Consider the following 23,008-nt stretch of genomic DNA (forward strand, 5'->3'; position numbering starts at 1 on the left):
GGGCTTTGGTTCCAGGGAGAAAGGCGGGAGGAGAGAAGGAGGAACAGCCTCGGAGAAGAGGCTCGGTTTCCCAGTGCGGAAGGACGAGTGAGGGTTTACCAGGCAAAGGGGACAGACGCCGAAGGTCTATGCGCAGAGGTTCAAAAGCCAGAGGCGGACTCAAGAAAGTAGGTTCGCTGTTTTCGAGGGTAGAGAGCCAGGGAGGGAGAGGAGCGAGGTGAGGGCCGGATCTCGAGAGGCCCTGCCTTCCCAGCTAAGGAGAGCCCAGCCGGCTGAGCAAGCCCTGGGGGATTTTAAGCAGAACACGTTTGCGTTTTAGCAACAGGTTTGAAGGCGCTCTGGCAGCTGCGTGGAGAAAGGAGGGCAGAGGGGCGTTGAAGACTGGGGACCCCCCTCAAGTCAGGTAGTTACTGCAGTGACCCGACGGGGGAGTGGTGAGGCAGTGGAAGGCCGGGAGGAAGGCGCCGGCCGGACAGGTGCTCGGAAGGCGGCCTCCCCGGACGCGGGTCCGCAGGGGGACCGGAGGGACTGAGGGCCCAGGCTCCGGACGCGCCTGTCTCCGAAGTCAGGGAACCCACGCACGAAGGCCCGCAGCCTCAGAGGCGCTACCGAATTCGTCTCCGGCTCGTCAGGACGCGTCTCCTTTGCTCGCAAACATTCTGAAAACACCAGTTTCACGGGGCCCTTTTCGTAGAACCTGACTCAAGCCGCCAAAAGTCTTGCTACCGACCGCGGGGCGGGGAGCGTGAGAACCCCCCACGGTCGGCGCCTCCGCGGCTTCCGCCGCCCGGGAGGCACACCCCGGGGTTCAAAACGCTCAGGCCCCGTCCCTGGGTGGGCTCGAACCACCAACCTTTCGGTTAACAGCCGAACGCGCTAACCGATTGCGCCACAGAGACAGGCGGGAGTTGCGGCCTCTGCCAAGTCAGTTCAGCGCAGAGAACGTTCGCGCGGCTTCCTCCTGCGCCCCAAAACCCGGGGGTGGGGGTGGGGGCGGCCCCAGGGAAGCCGGGCGCTCCCCGCGCTGGCTCGGGCTCGCCCTGGGGCCGCCTCGGGCTCCCCGACCCGCCGCGCAGCCGGAGCAGCCGCGTCTCTGGGGGGAGCCGACACCGAGGCTCCCCGTGGGCTCGCGCGCTCGCTTGGTTTTGCTCCGGGAAGCGCAGCCAACTTTCCCCCCCGCCCCGGTCTGGCCAGTTGCTGTGTCCGCGCCAGCCTGTCCCTGTGCATATTTAAAACACGGCATCGCGCGTCCGCTCCTGCCCCGCAGCATGAAACCTTGAAGCAGCCACAGAGCGAGGCCACCTCCGCCCCCGCTGCTCCGACGGTTTCCGCGAGCGCCTTGGGCCCCGGACGGACGCAGAGTTTCTAAAGGCCGTGACTTGGGGGCTTTCCCACCGAAGTATCCGGATCTAAACAGCCAAGGGCAGGGACCCCGCACCCAACACCATCAGCGCCGGGATCCTGGTCCGGGCTGGGCCCCCCCTTCGCTCCTGCCCCGGGGAAGCTCCGCTTCCGGTTCTCGGCGCACGTGGCGGCCACAGGCCTACCCACCCGCTCCCGCCGTTCCTGGCCGCACCCGGCACCCACAGCGTGAGGAGGGTCCGGGGGCCCCTCGCAGCCTCCGCCCAGAACCTCCTCTTCCTTCGGCACCACCACCCTCTACTCGGGTCCTGTTAGGTCAGGCCACAGTGTCCCGTAACGCTGGTGAAATGAGCGAACACACGAGTGTAGACGGATGTCCATCGCGCGCGCGCGCGCGTGTGTGTGTGTGTGTGTGTGTGTGTGTGTGTCCGATAAGTTCGCCAAATGATCTCCGCATTGAGACTACCTTTTTTCTTGCAATTTTACAAAAGTTTGTTTTTAAGTGTTCTTTACTTTATAAAATTATGGTGAGGATAGATGATAGTTGGGGCTGTGGTTGTTTTACAAATTTCCTAATTTGGCAAAATAAAAAGTTGGCAACTTTATACTGATCATCAACATGTTACGGGAAATTCTACTCATCCGAGAAGTCCAGCTTTGAGGACCTCTACTGTCACCTTCCCCTCTTTTGTTGGACCGGCAGCAGGAATTAAAAATTACTTTGCAGTTCATTCTAAACACACATACATTTCCTGTGCTTCACTTTGCCTGTACCCAGTAACCAGAAAAGAAAGCAAAAACAAAACAAAACAACAACAACAACAAAAGAAAACACCACACACACACACACACACACACACACACAAAACAAAAACAAGAAAAACTGGGGCATGGCAAAGAAAATACAAAATGGGATGGTAAAATAAATCCAAATATAACAGTGAAATCAGAATATAAAGAAATGGAGAAATTTGCCAGTTAAAGTGGATTTTTTTAAAAACATATTTTATCCTGTTTTAGAAAAATAACATTAAAACATTAAAAAGAACCAGAAAGCTTGAATGAAAAAGAATGGAAAAAGATATGCCAGGAATAGCTAACAAAAAGAAAATTGGCATATGGCTATATCATCTCAGACAAAATAAAGTTTAAGAAATAATGCATTATGGGATTGAGATAGCCATCAGATGGTAATAAAAGATTAAACTTGTGACAAACACATAATAATTCTAAAAACATATGTATCTAATAAAACAGCATTAAAATATAAAAACAGGAACTATTTGACCTGCAAGGGAAGATTGACAAATTCATTTACAGTGACTCTTTGAATTCTACAGTGAGAGATTTCAACATATTACTTTCAGCATTCAATAGGTCAAGCAGAGAAAAAAATTAAGTATATAAATATGTATATTTATATATATTTGGTTTAATTGGTTTAATATATATTTAATATTTAATATATATTTACAACTTGGTTTAATATATATTTACAACTCTGCAACCAATAATTTTTGGTGACACAGTCTTCTCAAATGCTTATGGAACATTTACAAAATTTGACTTTATATGAGGCCATAAAACAAGTCTTAACATGTATCATGAAATTGGCACTATATAGAACATAATTTTTGAACATAATGCAGTTTAACTCAGAAATCAATGACAAAATACCTTTTAAAACCCTCACATATATGGAAAATTTAAAACTTGTGTTATTTAAGCACGCGATGGATCAAAGAGAAATTGAATGGAAATTGAAAAATACTTAGATTGAATACTAATAAAAATATAAACACACCCATATTGTGGATTGCTCAAGGTTTTACATGTGTTCTAGGGAAAAGGAACATTATACCAACCTTTAGTGTTTAGCACATGTATTAAACAGTATTTTCTGTTAAATATATCTGTTAGAAAAAAAATAATAGTCAACTTTTAGAATGCAATTAATCCTGTTACAAGAAGGGAAATATACAGGCAATAACATTCTGTTTTGTTTTTTTTTTTAAGATTTTATTTATTCATTTGAGAGACAGAGATCACAAGTAGGCAGAGAGGCAGACAGAGAGAGAGAAAGGGAAGCAGGCTCCCTGCTGAGGAGAGAGCCCAATGTGGACTCGATCCCAGGACCCTGGGATCATGACCTGAGCCAAGGGCAGAGGATTTAACCCACTGAGCCACCCAGGCGCCCCCGGGCAATAACATTCTGATTAGTCAGGGCCATACCAGCTAACTCTCCCTCAGGAAGAGTCATCTTCTAGGGTCTGCTTTGGCTCTCCCTGGACACCCCAGAAAGCCAGTCCCCATATCACTGTGGGCCAACTCTAGGAAACTCTATGTGGGCACTGCCCAGAGGCCATTCATTGCCTCCCAACCTGCAGGTTCAATTTAAGCCAACCTACTGCGAGTCCTGGTTATAGGTCCCTGTCCCTGTTTGTCTCCCAGGACAGGGCTACCTGAACCCTGGTCCAGTGAACAAGAGCCCAGTGTCAATTTGCCCTCCCCTAAGACCGTGGCTGCCTAATACCACTCAGTACTACTCTGTGGTCACCCTTGCTTGGGGCCACTTGGGGGAACTGAAGCCTCCACCCAACCTTGGTACCAAGAATCAGGAAATAACAGAGAGCAGCACATCAGCCAAGTGTTGTGGCCTTTGCTGGCACTGGTGGCCAGCCTGTGGTAGGAGGGAGGCTGTAAGGCCAACCGGGCCATGGGGGAAATGTGGGGTTCAAAGGTGACTGAGGGACAGGCATCCCTTTTCCTCAACTATATTGTATTTTACCTTCAATTCATGGGACAAGGTTCTCTTTTTTTAAATGGTTGGGAGGCCAACCATTAATAATTGTCTTAGGAATAGAAGGATAATTAATGCTTACTCATTGCAGGCTACCATTCTAAACATCTATTAACTCATTTGAGAATTATAATTATCGTCATTATTCCTTTTCACATATGAGGAAACTGAGACAGAGAGCCAGGATTCAAAAACAGGCAACTCCACAGAGCCCCTGCCTCACAGCTGTACTATGTTGCCAGCCTGAGTGGCTATGGCCAAGATAATTACACATACCATTCCAGTAAATGATCATTGTGTAATAGAGAAAACAGATGTATAAAACCCTCAGACAATATTTTTTTTAAAGATTTTATGTATGGGGGCGCCTGGGTGGCTCAGTGGGTTAAAGCCTCTGCCTTCGGCTCAGGGCATGATCCCAGAGACCTGGGATCAAGCCCCACATCAGGCTCTCTGCTCAGCGGGGAGCCTGCTTCCTTCTCTCTCTCTGCCTGCCTCTCTGCCTACTTGTGATCTCTGTCTGTCAAATAAATAAATAAAATCTTTAAAAAAAAGATTTTATGTATGTATATATGTATTTAGAGTACCTGGTGGGGTGGTGGGTGGGAACTGAAGGAGAATGAGAGAGAGAACCCCAAGCAGACTCCCTGCTGAGCTCAGAGCCCCATGGGGAGCTTGATCCCACCACCTCAAGATCACCACCAGAGCCAAAATCAAGAGTCAGATACCCAACCGACTTAGCCACCCAGGTGCTCCACAGTTAATATTTTAAAGCTAGGGGGAAAAACGTATTACAGTTGCTGATTCAACAGAAGATGACAAAGGATTCAGTACCATTAATACCTATCCTTTCCTAATTTCAGGAAAAAAGTCACCTAATGGCTATCAACCTACTGGAAAGAAATTGCAGGAAGTTGTTATAGTTCCCCATGTTAAACCAGGGTTCAGATAGCAGCATCATTTAGCTAGTGAGAGCTGTATCAAACAAAAGCAACAATTATTAAAAATCAAATATTTAGGAGATGATTTGGAAGGTTGTTGGGAGGCCACGGCATGGTTGGAGTCGTGGATCAAACCAGGCCTTGACCTGTGTCTCCTTTAAAGTCTGGATGCCTTGATAAGTGGTTAAGGACAGGAAAGTTGAGTAACACCGAGAAAGGGTCTGTGCTACGTGTCGTGCGCTCACCTGTGTGACTTCCCACACACTCTCCCTACAGAAGGGAACAATGTGGTCAGGGTCATGAATTCTTAGTTGGTCCTTGTTGTTCCTGTACTTTCCATAACCCACTCCCTGGTTGATTGTAACTTCTTGTATCAATAGTAGCTAATGGCATTAGCCGTAACTACCTGGCATCACGAGATCTGTTTGTAGTTAATGTAAACTTGTTATAGGAACTTGCGGTTATCTGACTAGATACTGATGTATTATTCCTTCTATTGTGGTCTGCCTTATAAATGCTTGTAAGATGTGGAATAAAATCAGCACTGTGGGACATCCTCCTCAGTGGTCCTCCTGCCCCCATCTCTTTGTCTCTTAATTTCTTTTCACCATCCTCTTACCCTCACATTCCTGATCGATTTGTCGCGCCAGCCGCGACAGAAGGTTGACATAGTATTTGCACTACAACTTACATTACCTGGGAACCAGTTTTATGAGATACATAAATGCACATTTATCTATCTATCTATTTAAGGACTAATATGGAATAGATGAAATACATAAACTGCAACTGCATAAAATCTGAATACCATTCATGGCCACATGTGTCAATATGAATGAATCCTATAAAAATAATACTGTGTTAAAAAAAACAAAAACAAAAAAACGGGACGCCTGGGTGGCTCAGTTGGTTAAGCAGCTGCCTTCGGCTCAGGTCATGATCCCAGCGTCCTGGGATCGAGTCGCACATCGGGCTCCTTGCTCATCGGGGAGCCTGCTTCTCCCTCTGCCTCTGCCTGCCATTCTGTCTGCTTGTGCTTGCTCTCTCTCCCTCTCTCTCTCTGACAAATAAATAAATAAAATCTTTTTAAAAAAAAAAAAAGCACCTGAGTGGCTCAGTGGTTTAAGTGGCTGCTTTTGGCTCAGATCATGATCCAGGGTGCTGGGATCAAGCCCCGCATCAGGCTCCCTGCTCAGCAGAGAGCCTGCTTCTCCCTCTCCCTCTGCCTGCTGCTCTGCCTATCCGTGCTCTCTTTATCTCGCTAATAAATAAATAAAATCTAAAATAATAATAATAATTTTTAAAAAACTAGTTGCAAAAGAATATGTACCATCTGATACCAGTTACATAAATTTTTAAAGTGTAAAAACATAAATATATATATATATATATATATATATATTTGATAATGCATACACATGTATTGAAATTATTACAAAAGCCAAAGAAAGAATATACATAAAATCAAGAATAAGGGTTGCTCCTTAGTGGGAGAGAGACGCCAGATGTAGAGAGATTACTTAGATTGCTTCCCATTCAAGGATGGGCACACAGTAGGGTTCTTTATCACAAGCAACAGAATCTACTCTAGCTTATTTAAATACAAAAGGATTTAGGGTTAGGGTTAGGGTTAACCCTTATCTGGAGGGCTTTGCCCTTCATGGTGAGGTTAGCCTCCATAAGGGGCTAAAGGGCTAACAAGGTTAGCCCTTTATGGAGGGCTACAGATAACTCACCAGGCATTGGGAAGCCTGAAGAAAGAGACTCCAGGCTGACTTCCAGGAATAACTCCCGGGAACCATTATGTATACAAGGTTGCCATGCTATCTGGCAAAACTGCTACAAAATAAATTACAAAGTTTCTGCTGTTTCCAGTCACCCGCTCTAGAACAAAGTTGCATTGGCCCCTATTTACCGGTCTAAATTTGGACCGGTAAATTCTCTGTGTCTCTCCATGTAACTCAGTTACAAATCAAAATCTCACTGAAGTACACACCGTTGGTGAAACCTAAGTTTCAGAACCCCAGCTGCAGAGGAATCTAGAAAATGTCATTTTTAGCTCCTCCTCAACAGCACAGGAAAGTAAACTAGAATAATACTGGGACAGGTGTTGAGCAAACCAACCCACATATCTACTACAGTGAGTAAACTGGAAAGTAAAAATAAAATAAAACCAACACCAAATTAAAATATAAGCAGAGCATGTTCCCACCTCTGCCTCTAACATAGAGAATGAGGGGATGAAAAGTTCTAAAGAAATACGGTGTCATGGACTAGGGTGGGTATATTCTGATAAACTGTGGCAAAGTTCTGTGCCTCTTTTTGTTCTTAAAAGACAACCTGGGAGTGGAGAGAAGGAAGGGCTCCAGGTCCATGTGTTGGATTCCTCCCAAATTCCTGTGGAAAAGATCCCAATGGTGTAAGAGGAAAATTTATATCATCCCATTGACCCACAATATCTAAGAGAAAGTTTGCCATCTACTAGGTTCATGATAAACAGTTCATAATTCAAGTGGAGTCAAAACTGTCTTGGAAATCAGAGTGGGACATCATTCCCAGAATTGAATATCAAAATCATGAGCAAGAAAAGACAAGAAAGGACAGCAGCATAAAAGAATGCAAGCCATTCTCTCCCAGTCATTCACAATATCCAAGAGGAAGCTTGATATCTTCTGGTTTCTCTATTGTCTCATGGACCCAAGCTGGGACTAGAGTCAATTATGTGTTTTGCTTTGTTTGAGAAGGATGTTTGGATTAGTAGCCGTCAATGATGCAATTTCAAATCTGTGGTTGAGGGATAGGCTAGTCAATGAATTGAATGGAGAACCATCAGGTGGAGGGTTGGGAATAGAGTTATAGACTTACCGCATGTTATATCTCAAAATAATGTCAGAAAGAATTAAAGGGATAATATCAAAAAGCAAAAGGAAATAAAATTACTAAAAGGAAAAAAGGGCAAAAACTGATCTGATATTGGGGTGGGAAGGAATTTTCTATATATGAAAAAAAGTTTTAAAACTGCCAGGGGAAGTATTTGACTACATGAAAATTAGAAACTTCTGAAGTTCAAAAACACTATGAATAAAATTAAAAAGCAATCCCACTTTCCATCATGGTGAAGAAGTTGCAGGATGCTAACCACTCCATGGATAACAATTATAAACTCGGAACAACAACAACAAAAAAACCTCATCTGTAAGGCAATCAAATCAGATTGAAAATAAAGAGCATTCAAGCCCCAGAAGAAGGAATCAAAATGGGTGAGATCCTCATCATGAGGGCACTCAGACTCAGTGGTGTAAATGAATGCAGAAAATTAGTCTTACTCCCCACGCTTTCAGTGAGGCAGGGCTTAGGGCTGCCAGACTGGATGGAAATTGAAGAAGTCAAAGGCAGAAAAGAGATAGTCTCATCCAGGAAAACCAAATCTACAAATCAAGCCCTCTTATCTTTGGCTCACCCTTGAACTGAGTATGCACTGACCACAGATTTCATGGAGGCCATCATGAAAGTAATTGCTGGGGGAGTGGAAGAGTACACAGCAGAGATTTCAAGAGCTGGTTCAAAAGCAGAAAAACACTGTGACAACAAAACTGCTCAAAAACAGGAGATTCCTTAAAGAAATGATGATGTGGCCCTTAATATAGCACAACGAAGCCATTAAAATAGTGTTTTAGACTAGCATTTAATGAATTTAGAAATAGTTGCATTTTAAAGTAAACACCCAAGTAGGTTAAAAAATGATTTGCACAATGTGATTCCAGCTTCACATTTTAAAAATGCAGAAGAGCTAAACACGCAGCAAAATATTAGCAGGGACTTCCTGTGTGATGGAAATATGGATGCTTCTTCTTTCTTTGTGGTTTGCTTATCTCCCATATTTTCTACATGGACTATCTTACTCTTATATTCAGGAAAATCAGTATCTTTTCAAAGCATGAGCATATACTGTGTGCCAGCTGCCAGTGCAGGGCACTACTTCAAAGGACTTTAGCCCCAAAGAGTCTGGAAAATTCTTGGCTCCTCCACATTACAGATGAAGAAACCAAAACTCAGAGGAAAAAAAAATGGCTTGAACAAAAGCAAAGAGCTGCTTAGTGGTGAAAGGACCGGGATTCTGATTGCCAGACTAGTGCTCATTTCTGTTTACTCACCTTCGTTGCAGTGAGGCCGCGGAAAGATCGCAAACTTTTGAGAACGTGGGCTGGCCTCTGCTGGATAGCGGTATACCCAGGAGAAAGAAAGAAGGAGGTAAGTCGTTCGTGTGGGAGAGGGCAAGAAAGAACGGACAGTTTGGAGTACAAGGCTCAAGGTAAGTCCGGGATCCTGGAATTGTCCCCCAGTGGGCAGCAAGAAATCATGGGGATGGGAGAGGTTAAGCCCAGGCGCAGGCCTCTTGGGTGGAAACTTGCTTGCAGGGTTAAGAACCAGGGTCAAAATAACAGTGCCCTCCAGTACTCCTGGCCATCATCAAGAAACTCACATGTGACAACCATGCTCCTAGAGAGAACCTAAAATTATTTAGGAATAACTTTTGTTTTTGCAGTTAGCAAGAATGCAGACCAAGGAAATTTCGGGAAAAAAAGAAAAAAAAAAAAGCCTTTTCTGTCTCCCCGTCGGGGAATCGAACCCCGGTCTCCCGCGTGACAGGCGGGGATACTCACCACTATACTAACGAGGAAAACCGCAGCACACTCTTCAAATTCATCATTTAGGAAGTTACTACTAAGATGCCGGGACATTGGATTCCGTGGAAGATGCCGGCAGCGCCGTGCCTTTCCTGCCTCGACTGGCACGTCACAACCGACAAGGGGAGAGCCCTCCGAGTATTTAAATTTTCTTGCAGCCACGTTAAAAAGAAACATGTACTAATTTTAATACCACATCTTATGTGAGCCAAGATTTCCAAAATATTGTTTCGACATGTAACTAATATAAAAATATACATAGATTTTTTTTTCCGTCCTTAGTTTTCAAGCCAGTACGTATTGCACACTTGCAGACAAACCCTTTGCCTCCCGGGCGTTAAATTCCGATTTCAGAACTGGGTCGGGACTTCGGTTTCATAACGTTTGCAGTTGAAAAAGTGGATTCCTATCCCTAAGTTGCTCCGAGCGTGCTTAAACTTCCTCCAACAGCTAAATCGGGCATCTTTTTAAAACGTTCCATTTATTGACTTCAAATAATTGATCTGCTTGCTGACGGAGACCCGCGAGTGCCGTTCCTCGACATGAGGGGACGCACCCGCTCATGTCCCTGCACGCAGGCCCCGGGGAGACTCGGCACCCGGACCGGGAGGTTCCTCGGCGGGTGGAAGCGCTCAAAGGCAGGCGGGAACGCGCGGCGGAGAGGAAAGCGCTCAGAGTGCAACACCGCCCAAACGCAGCTGGCGGGGCGGGGGAGGGGGGGCGGGGCGGGCTCTGCGGCGACGCGCGGAGCCCTGGCGAGGAAGAGCAGCGTCGGCCCTTCCCAGTTTGGGTGCGAGCTTTTAAAAAAGCGCCCCGCGCGCCCTTCCTGGAGGAAAAGGAAGGTTTGCGTTGGCCGGGAATCGAACCCGGGTCAACTGCTTGGAAGGCAGCTATGCTCACCACTATACCACCAACGCCGGCGCTCCACGGTTCCCGGCATTCCGTATATAAGGAAAGTGGAGGCGGCGAATTTTTCTGACTTCAGAGTTCTATGGTCGCGGAGTGTACGGAGCCTTCCCTTGGCGAGGATGGACCCGAGATTACTCCTAGTAGGTCCGCCAGCCACCGAGGCGGGCTGGGGTTGAGGGTTCGAGGAGCCCCGCGGGGAAGCGGAAGCCTCGCTTGGCGGGGGATTTTCCCCCGCCGCCTGCTCTGACCCGCGCTCCCAGCTCCGCACTCGGCGCGCCCCAGCTCTGGATCCGCCGGTACCGGCGATCTGCGGCCGAGGGTCGGAGGGAGACCGGCGGGAAAGGGCGCAAGGAAAAACGGATCTTTACAGTTTAGGATGGTGGAGAAGGAGAAGGGAGGAGTCAGAGACTGTGTTACTTTCCGTACTTTGCCAAGGACCCCAGGGAGAGTTCTAGTTTTAGTTAAAACAATAAAGGCAGCATCGACATGACCTGACGTCATGATACAGCGCTGTGGGACAATCTGAAAGTGAAATATGAAAAGCCTGGGCTCCCACGTCAGGATGGCCGAGCGGTCTAAGGCGCTGCGTTCAGGTCGCAGTCTCCCCTGGAGGCGTGGGTTCGAATCCCACTTCTGACAAAACTTCCTTTTTCCCCTCCTCACTTTGTTTCAAACAACAAATACAATTGAATTCATGGAGAAAGGAGCATTGCTTAATCGACACCTTTTTGCCCTGCGTATCTGTATATGAATATATGCTTCATTGTGATTATGGGACTGAATCTATTTTTCTTTTTTTCTGTATTGTAGGCAGGAGAGGTCTATGAAATCAAGAAGCAGTTGAGACTCAGACCTATACCTAAGTATGAAAAAAAAATCTGAACACTTTCTATGTGCCAAGCACACTAAGGTAGGCAGATATCAAATTGTCCTCCGACTGAACAAGGAAAAGCTCTCAACTCAGATCCCTTCATTTTGCTAACTTGGCCGGAGTCTTCTAATGCTCAGACAGCAGTGTCAAACTGTGGTGGACCTCATGTTTCCCACCATCGTGCCCCGCCCAGTCCTACTGTTGCGGGGTGGACTGGGAGACCCCTGGGCCCAGAGGCCGCCACCCAGGCAGTCCCTCGGATGTGGACGGAGGCTCTTAGTCTTATGACAAGAGAAAAATTCAGGGAGAGACCTTGGTGGTTGAGCGGTGAAAGTGAGGAGTTTATTAAAGGGAAAGAACGCACTCTGGAGATGTGAGAGCCGGAATGATCAGGGGAAAGTTGCGCTCAGGGTTCGGGTCTCTTCTATTGACAGTTGTTAAGCAGGGAGTCGAGTCTTTATCAGTTGGGGAGGAGATTTCTCTGGGAGCAGGGTTTCCGTCCTTTTCTCCCTTACTTGGTCAGTTTCAGGCCTTCTTTGTTTTGGACCTGTCTGCTTGATCTGCCTTTCTTGTGGCTTTAGTTTTGGAATGCTGCCAGGCTAGGCATCTGACTTTTCTGATAGATAGAGGACCCTGACTCCTTTGCTGCCGTCCAGACCCCCAGTTAAAACCTAACCAGCTGCTGACTCTACCGCCACCACCAATTCTAATTCAGTCCGTTTGCTTTGTCACCAAAACCCAGGAAATGAATTCAACAGAACGAATCAGGAGACGTAACACAGAGGAAAGGTAAACTTGCGGAATTTGTTTTTGCAAGAGCTACTTTCTCCTGGTGATCACAAAAAAGATGCTTTCAGATGTAGGAGGAACTGGTTATGAAAAAATCCTGTTGCCCTTCTGGGAAGAGGACAGAACTGTCAAGATGAAGAGGCTGAATGTGTGAGGTTCACGAGTGCAAGGGGGGTGAGAACAGATGGATTCTTCAGGTCTACTGAGAACAGTTTGCCAAACAAACTGCATTCTTTGTTATTTACTAGACCTTGGTCTTGGGAAGTCTGCCTGCAGCATAACCTATACAGAGTTGTTGGGAGGCTTAGATGAGAGCCTAGGAGCTTATTAGAAATGTGGACTGCAGCCTGCATCTCAGACCCACCAGACCCAAAGTCCATAAGATCTCCAGGTGAGGCACGTACATACGAAAGCTTGAGAAGCACTGGTCTAATTTAAGTGCCTTTGCACAGGTTGATCTTCAACTTGGAATATCCTTTCCCTTGCTTCTCACCAAGACACGTTTTACTCAGTATCAGCTGAGCGCTCACATATGTCAGACACCAGGCCTAGAACACAAGATCAAACGTTAAATTAAAAACTGTGTCTAAATGAAAGTGACACCGTATTCATAAGAGAGACATGAAAAAAGATCAAGTTGACCTTAACCATGTGATTAAGGTGAACATCACTGGTGAGTCATCCTGTTGCCATCACATACCCTTGATCAGATTCATGGGAGATGGGCACTTCATCCAGTGGCATTCTTCTCCAAAACCTTGGTCTAATCATGAAAAACATCCCATAAACCCAAACTGAGGGACAATCTGCCAAATACCTGGCTGGTACCCTTAAAAACATCAAGGTCATGAAACACAAGGTCATGAAACACAGGGAAGATTGAGAAACCATCACCGATTGTGGGTTAAACATGACGACTAAATGCAGTGTAGGATCCTGGGTCAGCTTCTGAAATTGTTTAAAAAAAAATTAGTGGAAAAACTTGAAATCTGAATACAGTCTACAGTTCAGTGATCTGTATTATACCAATATCAGCTTCTTAGGTTTGACAAGTCAGATCTTAACCTTAGGGGAACCTGGGTGAAGGATATATAGTGACTTTCTGTAGTATCTTCACAACTACTTGGTCAATCAAAAATCATTGCACAATAAAAAGTCCCTTAAAAAAACAAACTTAAAAATGGCTGCCTGTGAGGAATTGAAAGTGGGGCAAGAAAATGTTCCTTTTTTCATTAGAAGCCTTGTGGCAACATTTGATTTTTAAATATTGGGTGTGTATTTTGATTTAATTAGCTGTAATATTTTTGAGGAGGAACTGAGTGACATAGGTGTTATTACACTAACCAAACTACGTTAAAAAGAGAACCACAGGCCCAAGATGGAGTCACTTATGCCGGGCCAAGTCACCAAACTGGGGCTTAATACCTAACCTAATAGCGGTTTCAATCTCCCCCAGAAATAGTCTTAACCAGTCAGTCAGGGATGTTCTAGTCAGTACCAATGAAGGAATCCCTCACCCGGGCCCACTGCATCCCCCAAAGGAGGAAGAGGTAAGATTCCCCCTGTTCTTAGCCCTAAAGGAAGGTGACCTTGTCTGGAACAATCCTTTCTTTTCTTTTGCCAATAACTTCCTTGCCCCACCCTTCTTCCTATAAAAACTTTCTATTTTGAATAAGGCATTGGAGCTCCCCTTTGCTTTCTAGATGGGATAGTGCCCAATTCTCACTTACTCGAGCCAATGAGATCTTCAGATTTACTCATTTGAGATTTTGTTCCTTAAAGATGCCTATTACAGGGGCACTTGGGTGGCTCAGCGAGTTGAAGCCTCTGCCTTTGGGTTGTAGTCCCAGGGTCCTGGGATCAAGCCCCGCGTGGGCTCCCCACGTGGGCTCTCTGCTGGGCGAGGAGCCTGCTTCCTCCTCTCTCTCTCTCTGCCTACTTGTGGTCTCTGTCAAATAAATAAAATCTTTAAATAAATAAATAAAGATGCCTATTATACAATAAACAGTCCCCAAAGAAACAAAACTGGTAACAACGGTCATTTAAAAGTAGATGAAGTCGTGTGTTTAATAGATACAACACAAATGAGAGGATCTGAAATGTTTTCATGACAAAGCACAAAAGAACTTTCCTTCTTACACCCTCTATCTGTTTACACCCTCTATCTGTTTTTAAAGAGAGAATGAGATATATGTTGTTGAAATGCTAAGGAACCTTGTGAGTGTTGTGAGTAGGCAGTTGAGTTCCAAAAGGAGACCTGGAAGCCAGCAGCGAGGAAGCCATGACCAGCTCTGGGAAGGTCAGAGGCCCCCCAACAAGGAGCCAGATGGAACCGGGCAGGCCCAAGATGGCGGATGCTGTAACAGGAAACCCCTGACCAAATGAGGAAGAAAAAAGCTTGAAACCCTGCTTCCTGCCCCACGTAATAAATATTCTCTGCCCCTTACTTAACAGCTGTGAATAAGAGATAGAAACCCAAACCCCACCCAGTCCCAAACCCAAACCCAAACTCTCTCTTTCCCTCCTCCTCCCTCCCTCGCTCCCTCCCTCTCACTTGGCCTCTCTCATATCTGCTCTCATATCGCAAGAGTGTACTTTTCACTTTAATAAACTTTCCTGCTGGTGTCATTTGTCCACAGTGCTGTGTTGTCTGCCCTGAATTCATTCTCTTGACAAGACCAAGAACCTTCAGTGACTCCTTAGGGTCTAGCTGGGTTGAGGCCGGGGTCTCCCCGGTTCACCAGGCAACACAAGTACCATCATTCCTCTAGGGAAGTACAAACAAGTTGGGTGGTCTGTGTTGGAAGTTGGGAGGAAATTCAGGAAGGGGAAAGTATTAATACAGAGTGTGTATGCGATATCTTCTTTTGGAGAGCAGGTTCCTTCAATTCAAAACCAGGATGCCTTTTATAGAAGAAACAGGACGTAGGCCAGATGCAAGGAAAAGAGAGTAGTTAAAAATGCGAAATAACAGGTACAGGAGAAGTGGGTTGTTTCTGCAACCCTCTTTCCACCCACTAGAGACAACCCTTAGCTGCCATTACTGTAGCCTTGCCCCAGCCAAATCCACCTGCATTTCTGAGATACAAATGCATCTCCCGTTGCTCATAGGAGAGATATAGTGTGAACTGGGTTACCTGGGAACTAACTCATGCCAGTCCGTCCTTGCTCTCATAGTGTCATTTACTTAACTGGCAGTAACACCGAGCCTGAGGATACTTCCCAGCTTCAGTCATTTGCTATAAAAAGCACATATTCACTTAGTGAATAATGTAAATCGTACAATACAATACACACTTTTCTGTATTCTACAAGAATAACATATCCAATTTCACAACATCTGGGGGAAATTCTGATAATAAGTAGAGTTGCCACCTGTTTGTGAGGTGACAACGCACAGGCTCTAGAATCAGGAAGGACAGGATTCTCAATTCCAACATGCCCCCCGCCCCCGCACACCTAATCTCTGTGTGACCTTGAGTAAAGTGCTTAACCTCTCTGAACCTCAGAATCCTCATCTTCCAAAAGAGCTACTCCCCTATGATGTTGCCTTGGGGATTAAATTAGATTATGCATGATGCGTGACAGGTACTTACTACATAGTTGACACTCAACTAAGTTAATTAGTAACTTAGTATTTGTTGCTCATATGGTGTATGTCTAACATTCTTCCTCACTTCTTTCCTAGATAATTAATTGAATCCTCTTAGCCCTCCTGAGATAGGTCCTATTTCATCACCCCCTCCCCCATATAGACAGTGAAATTGAACCTCAGAGAGTTTAACTTGAATCATATACAAAGGAATGGAGCTACAAACCTAAGCAGTCTGGTTCCAACATTGTCATTATGACCCACGATCGTCAATTTTATTATTACTACGATCATCAACATCACCGTCACTCCAGGGCCCAGATGGGCCCACGCTATTTCTCTCGCACACATAAGAGCAACAGTGACTTTAATCACACCACTCGAGGTACTCTCTCCAGAGTCCGGAGAAACTCCTTCTCCAGTGTCCGGGAGTGGGGCTAGTTTCCTGAAAGAACAAGGGATAAAGTCACTGGAATAGAGATAGCTAATTAGCATGTGAATGATCTCAGGGTATTAGGACATTAGACAAACTAGAATCCCAATATATGAATTTTTATCTTAAGGTCACACATGGGAACCTTGCCAGGACTTAAAGTTTCTCTCCATTCTCCACTTTTCCAAATCTATCTCCTTAGGCTCTAACTCCCCGAGAGGGCAAACGCTCCCCGCGGCGGGTGCTGCCGGAGCCGCGCAGCCGCCAAAGCCGAAAGCGTGGCGCCGTGCGGATAGAGCCGAGGCTTCAGGGCCAGGACGTCCGAGAGCCTTTTTGTTGTTGTTGTTGTTCTTTTTTGAGTCGTAACATTTTCCTGTCGTGGAACAGAAAGGCACCACTTTCGAAAGAATGACTCAGCAAGGGCCGGATCCCGTGGTGGAAGGGAGCTGGGGAAGCAGACGAAGTTAAAGGATGGCGCCAGGGCTAACAGGACGTGGGCATTGGTGGTTCAGTGGTAGAATTCTCGCCTGCCACGCGGGAGGCCCGGGTTCGATTCCCGGCCAATGCAAACCCGAGGTCTGTTTTTTGTTTTTGTTTCTTTTTTTTCTTTTTTCCTTTTTAACCAATTGCTTTTCTATTCTTGGATTTGCGACAATGAACTAAACGAAACCAGCTAGCTGGAGCCAGTATTCTTTTGTTTTGTTTCTCCCCCTTTACCAAGTCACTTCCCTCTGAGGAACGGGGGGCCTGGAAGGAGGAGGCCCTGAGCTGCGGGGAAAATACCCGGCTCTTGAAACCCGTCCCTGATGCTCCCTCGGGTTTCCGAGGGGCAGAGGGGCTGTGTCCCAGAGGCCGGCTGGAAAACACAGGATGCCAAAAGGAGGAGACTTTTCGGAGTCGTGAGTGTGGAAGTGGAAGAAAGAAAACAAAATGCTTTTGTCATTTGCCCGCTGGGGAGTGGGACCGGAGTCTCCCAGGCAGGCAGAGACACTCCCTCCTACACTCACCAGGCCAGTCCCTAAGAGTATGTGATACATTGCAAGATTAAACTTCAGTAGTTTATTAAAGGAACTTAAAGTTGACTTTTGTGTAATATACTGTTATTGGCCTAATTCAAAAGGAACTAATTTTTAAAAAGAGAAACAAAAACCCGTTCTCCAGAAGTGGCTGTTTTCTCCTCAGAGGGCTTGAGAACCCTTCTGGAAGCTCAGGGGGTCTTTGAAGAGGGAGGGAGGGAGGAGTCAGGGTGCAGAGGTCAGCCTGGCTTCTGGACTGGGTTTCTTGATCAACACTCTCTCTCTCCCGGTGTACTGGTGAGAAGGAGCTGGCAAAGTTTGCTACTGGAGAGATCAGCTATACTGGAATCAGTCCTGGTGATGGGTCCAGGAAAAAAGGGAATGTTTGAAGAAGTGTGGAATGAATGACTTCCACAGTGGAAAATCAAACAGTCCTCAAAAAGAAGGAACCTATTTTATAGCCCCAGAAGAAAGAGGAACTGTCAGCTTTAAATTCACTCACTCTTGGAGTCTAGGCCAGCCAGGCCTGGGTTTCACATTTGGGACATTTTAGCCAAGGGCCTGCAAGAGAAGGGTCCTCACCTCAGGAGGAAATGTGGTCTGGCCTGGGATCTGTGCTCTGGCTTGTTCAGAGACTGTCTTGTCCCAATTCCTCCAACATTCTCTCCCAGCCCTCAGCAGCTCAAAGCCCCACCCATCCACCCACCCTCAAGAATTCCAGGGAAAGCTAAAGCAAGCCCCGGACATTAACCACACAAGCACGCTTCCAGAGTCATTCATTTCTTTAGTTTTTAATTCAGAAAGTTTCCAATATAGAGGAACATATGTTGCTGCGCTGACTTCAAACACACATTTAAATACATCCACTTATGTTTAGTAACTTAGCTTGTGTACCTTCAGAAGTGGAACAAATTTAAAGTGATAACATAAACAGGCATTATGAAGTGGAGGTGCCCATGATCCAGTACTGAGTGCAAAAAGCACGCTGTAAAGAAAAGTGCATAGAACAATCCAAAACTGTGTATATAAAGGTTTATAACACCAACTACCTGTGTATCTTTGAACAAGTCATTTCGACCACCTGGGCAATACCTTCCTCAATTTTAAAATGAGGAGATTAAACTACATTATTTATAAGGAATTTCTAGGCTTTAAATTCTGATTTCAGGGCACCTGGGTGGCTCAGTTGTTAATTTTCTACCTTTCATGCTCAGGTCATGCATGATCCCAGGGTTCTGGGATCGAGCCCCACTCAGGATCCCTGCTCAGGGGAAAGCCTGCTTCTCCCTCTCCCACTCCCCCTACTTGTGTTCCCTCTCTCGCTGTGTCTCTCAATGTCAAATAAATTAAATATTTAAATTTTTTAAAAAATTAAATAAAATTCTGATTTCAAATGCTAAAGAATGTACTTATTCCACGAATTTTTGAGTGCGTTATCATGTGCCAGTCACTGACCTACACTCTAAGTATGGCAGTGAACAAAACAAAGGCCCAGCTTTCCTGGACCTCACATGCTGATAGGAGGTGGGGTAGTCAGGCAAAAAACTTTGTTCATTAAACAAATGAAAACATGGTACATCAATTGGTAATGAGTACAGTGAGGGAAAATAAAATGGGAGACAGGGATGGTGAGGGAGTGGGGTTACGATGTATGATAAAGAAGACCTCATGATCAGGTGACATTTAGGTCAAGACCATGATGAAGCACGATGTGGATATCTGTTAGGAAGAATATTCCAGAAACAGAAGTCACATGACCCCTGAACAGAAGGATAACAGAGCAGTAGATGAGGTCAGAGAGAAGGAGGGGGCAAGCTCATGCAACACCTGGTGGGACATTGCAAAGCCTTGGCTTTTACTTTCAAGTGCGAGGAGAAGCTATTGCTCAGCCTTGGGTAAAGAAGTGACAAGTACAACGCACGTTTTAGAGGACAATCTGGCTGTTGTGGTGAGAATAGACTTTCCGGCGGCAAGCACGAGTGTAGAAAGACCAATCAGGGGCCCATTGCCACAATCCGGCCCAAGTGAGAGATGATAGTGCCTTGGACAAGGTGCTAGTGGTCAGCTTGCTGGACTTATTTTGAAAGTAGAAGCAGAATTTGCTGAGTTTCCATGCATTTGAGGAGCCTCTGTCTGGGATCTGTGAAAACATATTTGCTGTGAGTTCCTGTAGAGCTGCCTGGGCTGACTCTGGGCCTTGACCTTCAGAAATCCAATGAGGGTAGGGCCTCTTACAACATAGCTCTGGAGATCACAGGCCCCCTTTTTTTTTTCTTCAGGCTAAAGGGTAGTTGGAGGCTCCTCAGCCAGGTTGCTGTGGAGAGGGGCTGGGGGAGGAGGAAAGCTACCGCCTGAACCGAGACTGCTGCCGCCACTGCTGTTACAGTTTGGCAAGAAAGGCCATTGGAGGGCCCTGGCTCTGATTGACTTTGCAATTTCTCCAGTCTCCCTTTGAGCTTTGAAAGTCTCTCTACACCGACAAAGATAGCCTCGTGTCCAGGCAAACGGGAGTCCCATCACTCGGCAGAAGGTGATTTGATACCAAGGTGGAAAGATGAATAGAATTGCCAGATGTATAGGAGATGCAGAGGGACAGGGGGAAATGATGGTTGTTCAGGCAGAAATGTGGAATAAACAGTCAGGTCCCCTGTGGGGAGCCTTTGTGAAGTCACCCAAGCCAGGGGCTAAGGCCAAGGCCAAGACCCATCAGGCAGCCCAGGAAGTCTTCAGAGAGTCTCTTCATCTCTCTCTCTTCCCAAATAAAGCACTGGATCAGCATCTCCTGAAGGGTGACCTTGGGTGCATCTGTTCTGAGGACACTGATACAAGTTACAGAGGAAGAAGGATTCTGTGGTTACCTAGCTTTTGGCAAATGCCTTATATAACTTAGTTTAAAAGTTTTCTTTGCAATAGGGCTTCTTGGAGTCTTTAATGGGCCTTATGAATATACAAGGAGAGAAACAGCGTAATGGAATTTCTGCATTATTTTGGCCACAGAACCCTTCATTCCGAAAAGCTGAGTCTCAAAGAATTATGGGACTAGGGAGCAGCTTTTGGAAAACATGGAGCTGGGAAATCCAGACCATATCAGCAGGTTCACTCACTACTTCCTCTGAGCGCAGAACTGGGTAGTATTCACTGACCAACACAAGTGAGACCCCCAAAGACCCCAATAATTAGACAGCAGCAGCTAACAAACAAGATGGGTTCCCTCAGATGAGGGGAAAGAAACTAACGTTTTAATCAGGCCGAACGACTGCGGGAAACAAAGGCAGTCAGTGTATTAGCATAGGCAGGCAGTTAGGTCCTAACAGGAGACCTGGAAGAGCAGTGAGGAAGCCATGGTCAGCTATTGGGAAGGTCAGAGGCCTGTCCCGGCAGCCCTCTACCAGAAGGCAGATCAAACCAGACAGGCCCAAGATGGCAGGTGCCATGACAAGATACCCTTGACCAAATAAGGAAGAAACATCCTGCCCCAAGTAATGAAATTTTCTGCCCCCTAGTTAACAACTGTGAATAAAAGATAGAACCCCCCCCTCCCCAGGGCACACATCCCATACTCTCTCCCCCTCTCCCCCTCCCCTCCCTTGTCTCGCCATAAACTTTCCCACTTGTTAGCTGCTCTGTGTCTCTCCTGGAATTCCTCCTCATGACAATGATGTAGTTCTTTTCAATGTTGGTGTGTTATTGGTGGGGTCTGAGCTGACATCCAAGAAAGAACTCTTGAGATGTCTTTAGTACAAAATGGTGGTTTTATTAAAGCACATGAACAGGACCCATGGGCAGGAAGAGCTGCTGTGTGCTGCTCCCTGCTGCCCTGGGATTGTGAGGAGCAAGTGATTATATACCTTGGGGTCAGGGGAAGTAAAGATAAGGGAAGGGACTTTCAAATGTTAAAGAAGATTCAGGATCTTGGGGAATGTTACAATCTGCCTATCTTAAGTATTGTCACTGGGCTGCAGGTTATAAAGACATTACAGGTAAATGGGAGAGTGTTCTGGGTGAATAGCAAAGGCAATACCAGTTGCTGTTTGCTAAATAGAGATGGATTTTCCATTTTTACTAAGGATACGGAGTAGACACACACCACCAGATAAAGGGCTAGGAGAAGAAATAGCATCCTGGTAAACCTGACGGGTAAATTCGTTGCTAAGCATACCTCAGCGCAGTGCGGTCCAATAGAAATGCAACATGAACGACATATTTAAATTCACATATGTAATAGCTTCATTTGTAAAAGTAAGAAGTAAAAAAAGTGAAAGTAAAAAAAAATCATCTCATCTCTAATGGCGATGATCCCTCTAGCTTTTATGAAATTGCAAGTCTATAATTTTTACATTCTTTCTCATGATACATCTAGATACAATAGCCACAACCCAGGGAAAAAATAGGTAATGTCAGTGTCTATTTTCAATAGAAAACCGTTTGCAGATACCTGACATACGTGCCCCCACTTCCTGCGCCCTGCTCACAGCTAGAAGAGGCAGCCCTAGGTCTTTCAGGAGGGAAAAGCCCTCTGACACCTAACTCCTTCACTCTCCTCCCGCTCCAGGTCAGGCGGGGACTTAGCCTTACCCAAGGAGGACAGAGCTCACAGAATCACCAATGACTAATGAGACTTTGAAATTAACTGAGAGGCAAAGACTTCAGGTAGATGATGGCAGGTACTTACTTGAAAGAGCACGTCAAGTGAGACCACATTAGGTCATGTAACAAGAAAGCAAGCCACCTGAGAGAAGGTGAGGGGAAGGAAGGGAGGACAAAAAGCAGATAGGGGGAGACGGCAAGAGAAAATGAGAGTTGGTTGAAATTGTGGAGAGTAGCAGAGACAAGAGCAGACAAGTGCTGTCCTGTCTTCCATTTCCTGCTTCCGGAACACACTTCCGGTTTCGCTTTCAGTCGGCTCACGTCATGCTTCTTCCCCTGTTTTTGAAGATCTCTGAGGTTTCCTTTCATAGGTTTACAGTGCATTTATTTAATCTCGTCAGACTGAGCTTTGTTTCTTTACAATCAACTTTCTTCTCTTGTTGAGGACAGTCAGTAATACCGTGGGGAGACTCAGGAACTTGGCCTGGTAGTTTGCTCAGAGGAGACAAAGATCTAGCCCTGGGAATGCACAGCAGTGAGGGAGCGGTCCAGTGAGAGGACAAGGGAGCTCAGGGAAGGGGTGGAAGGATGGGAACAAAAAGCAATTAACTTACAATTCCACTGAAGGGTCATCCCATTCCTTTTGATGAGTGGATAAATTATTTTCTTCTTCAGACCACCCACCCCAAATCAGAGAAAAAGTCAAATAAGTGATTTATTCTTCCAGATTTTTGCACTGCAGTCTGCCTCCACTATAATTCCGATCACATGTCCTCATCACAATTTTTCATGAGGCCACGATACACACTCTCCAGAGCTGTGAGGGGAGGAACAGGTATTCTTTCCATCAGCGACATGGGCGGCTTGACTCCGTTCTCATTACCTTAACCATGGAAGATTTCCCCTGTGGGTATCCGTCCACTTCAGCTCTCATGCCACACAATGAGGAATATGCTTTATCGCTTTGGTTTAAAATGGGATTGCATGATTTTCCAGAGATAGATACCTCGCTTCCACAAG

At 45.9% G+C, this 23,008-nt stretch overlaps 5 non-coding genes across 5 annotated transcripts; 2 read left to right on the plus strand and 3 right to left on the minus strand.

Annotated features, from left to right (window-relative positions):
- Positions 1-825: 825 nt before the first annotated feature.
- TRNAN-GUU (transfer RNA asparagine (anticodon GUU)) lies at positions 826-899 on the minus strand. Its single transcript has one exon. It is a non-coding gene; the product is annotated as a tRNA-Asn (tRNA).
- Positions 900-9,712: 8,813 nt separating this feature from the next.
- Positions 9,713-9,784, minus strand: TRNAD-GUC (transfer RNA aspartic acid (anticodon GUC)). The gene has a single exon. It is a non-coding gene; the product is annotated as a tRNA-Asp (tRNA).
- Positions 9,785-10,636: 852 nt separating this feature from the next.
- Positions 10,637-10,708, minus strand: TRNAG-UCC (transfer RNA glycine (anticodon UCC)). The gene has a single exon. It is a non-coding gene; the product is annotated as a tRNA-Gly (tRNA).
- A 548-nt stretch (positions 10,709-11,256) lies between these two features.
- Positions 11,257-11,339, plus strand: TRNAL-CAG (transfer RNA leucine (anticodon CAG)). The gene has a single exon. It is a non-coding gene; the product is annotated as a tRNA-Leu (tRNA).
- A 5,543-nt stretch (positions 11,340-16,882) lies between these two features.
- Positions 16,883-16,953, plus strand: TRNAG-GCC (transfer RNA glycine (anticodon GCC)). Its single transcript has one exon. It is a non-coding gene; the product is annotated as a tRNA-Gly (tRNA).
- Positions 16,954-23,008: the final 6,055 nt, after the last annotated feature.

The sequence above is a fragment of the Lutra lutra genome, chromosome 15 (assembly GCF_902655055.1).
Source record: "Lutra lutra chromosome 15, mLutLut1.2, whole genome shotgun sequence".
NCBI lineage: Eukaryota > Metazoa > Chordata > Mammalia > Carnivora > Mustelidae > Lutra > Lutra lutra.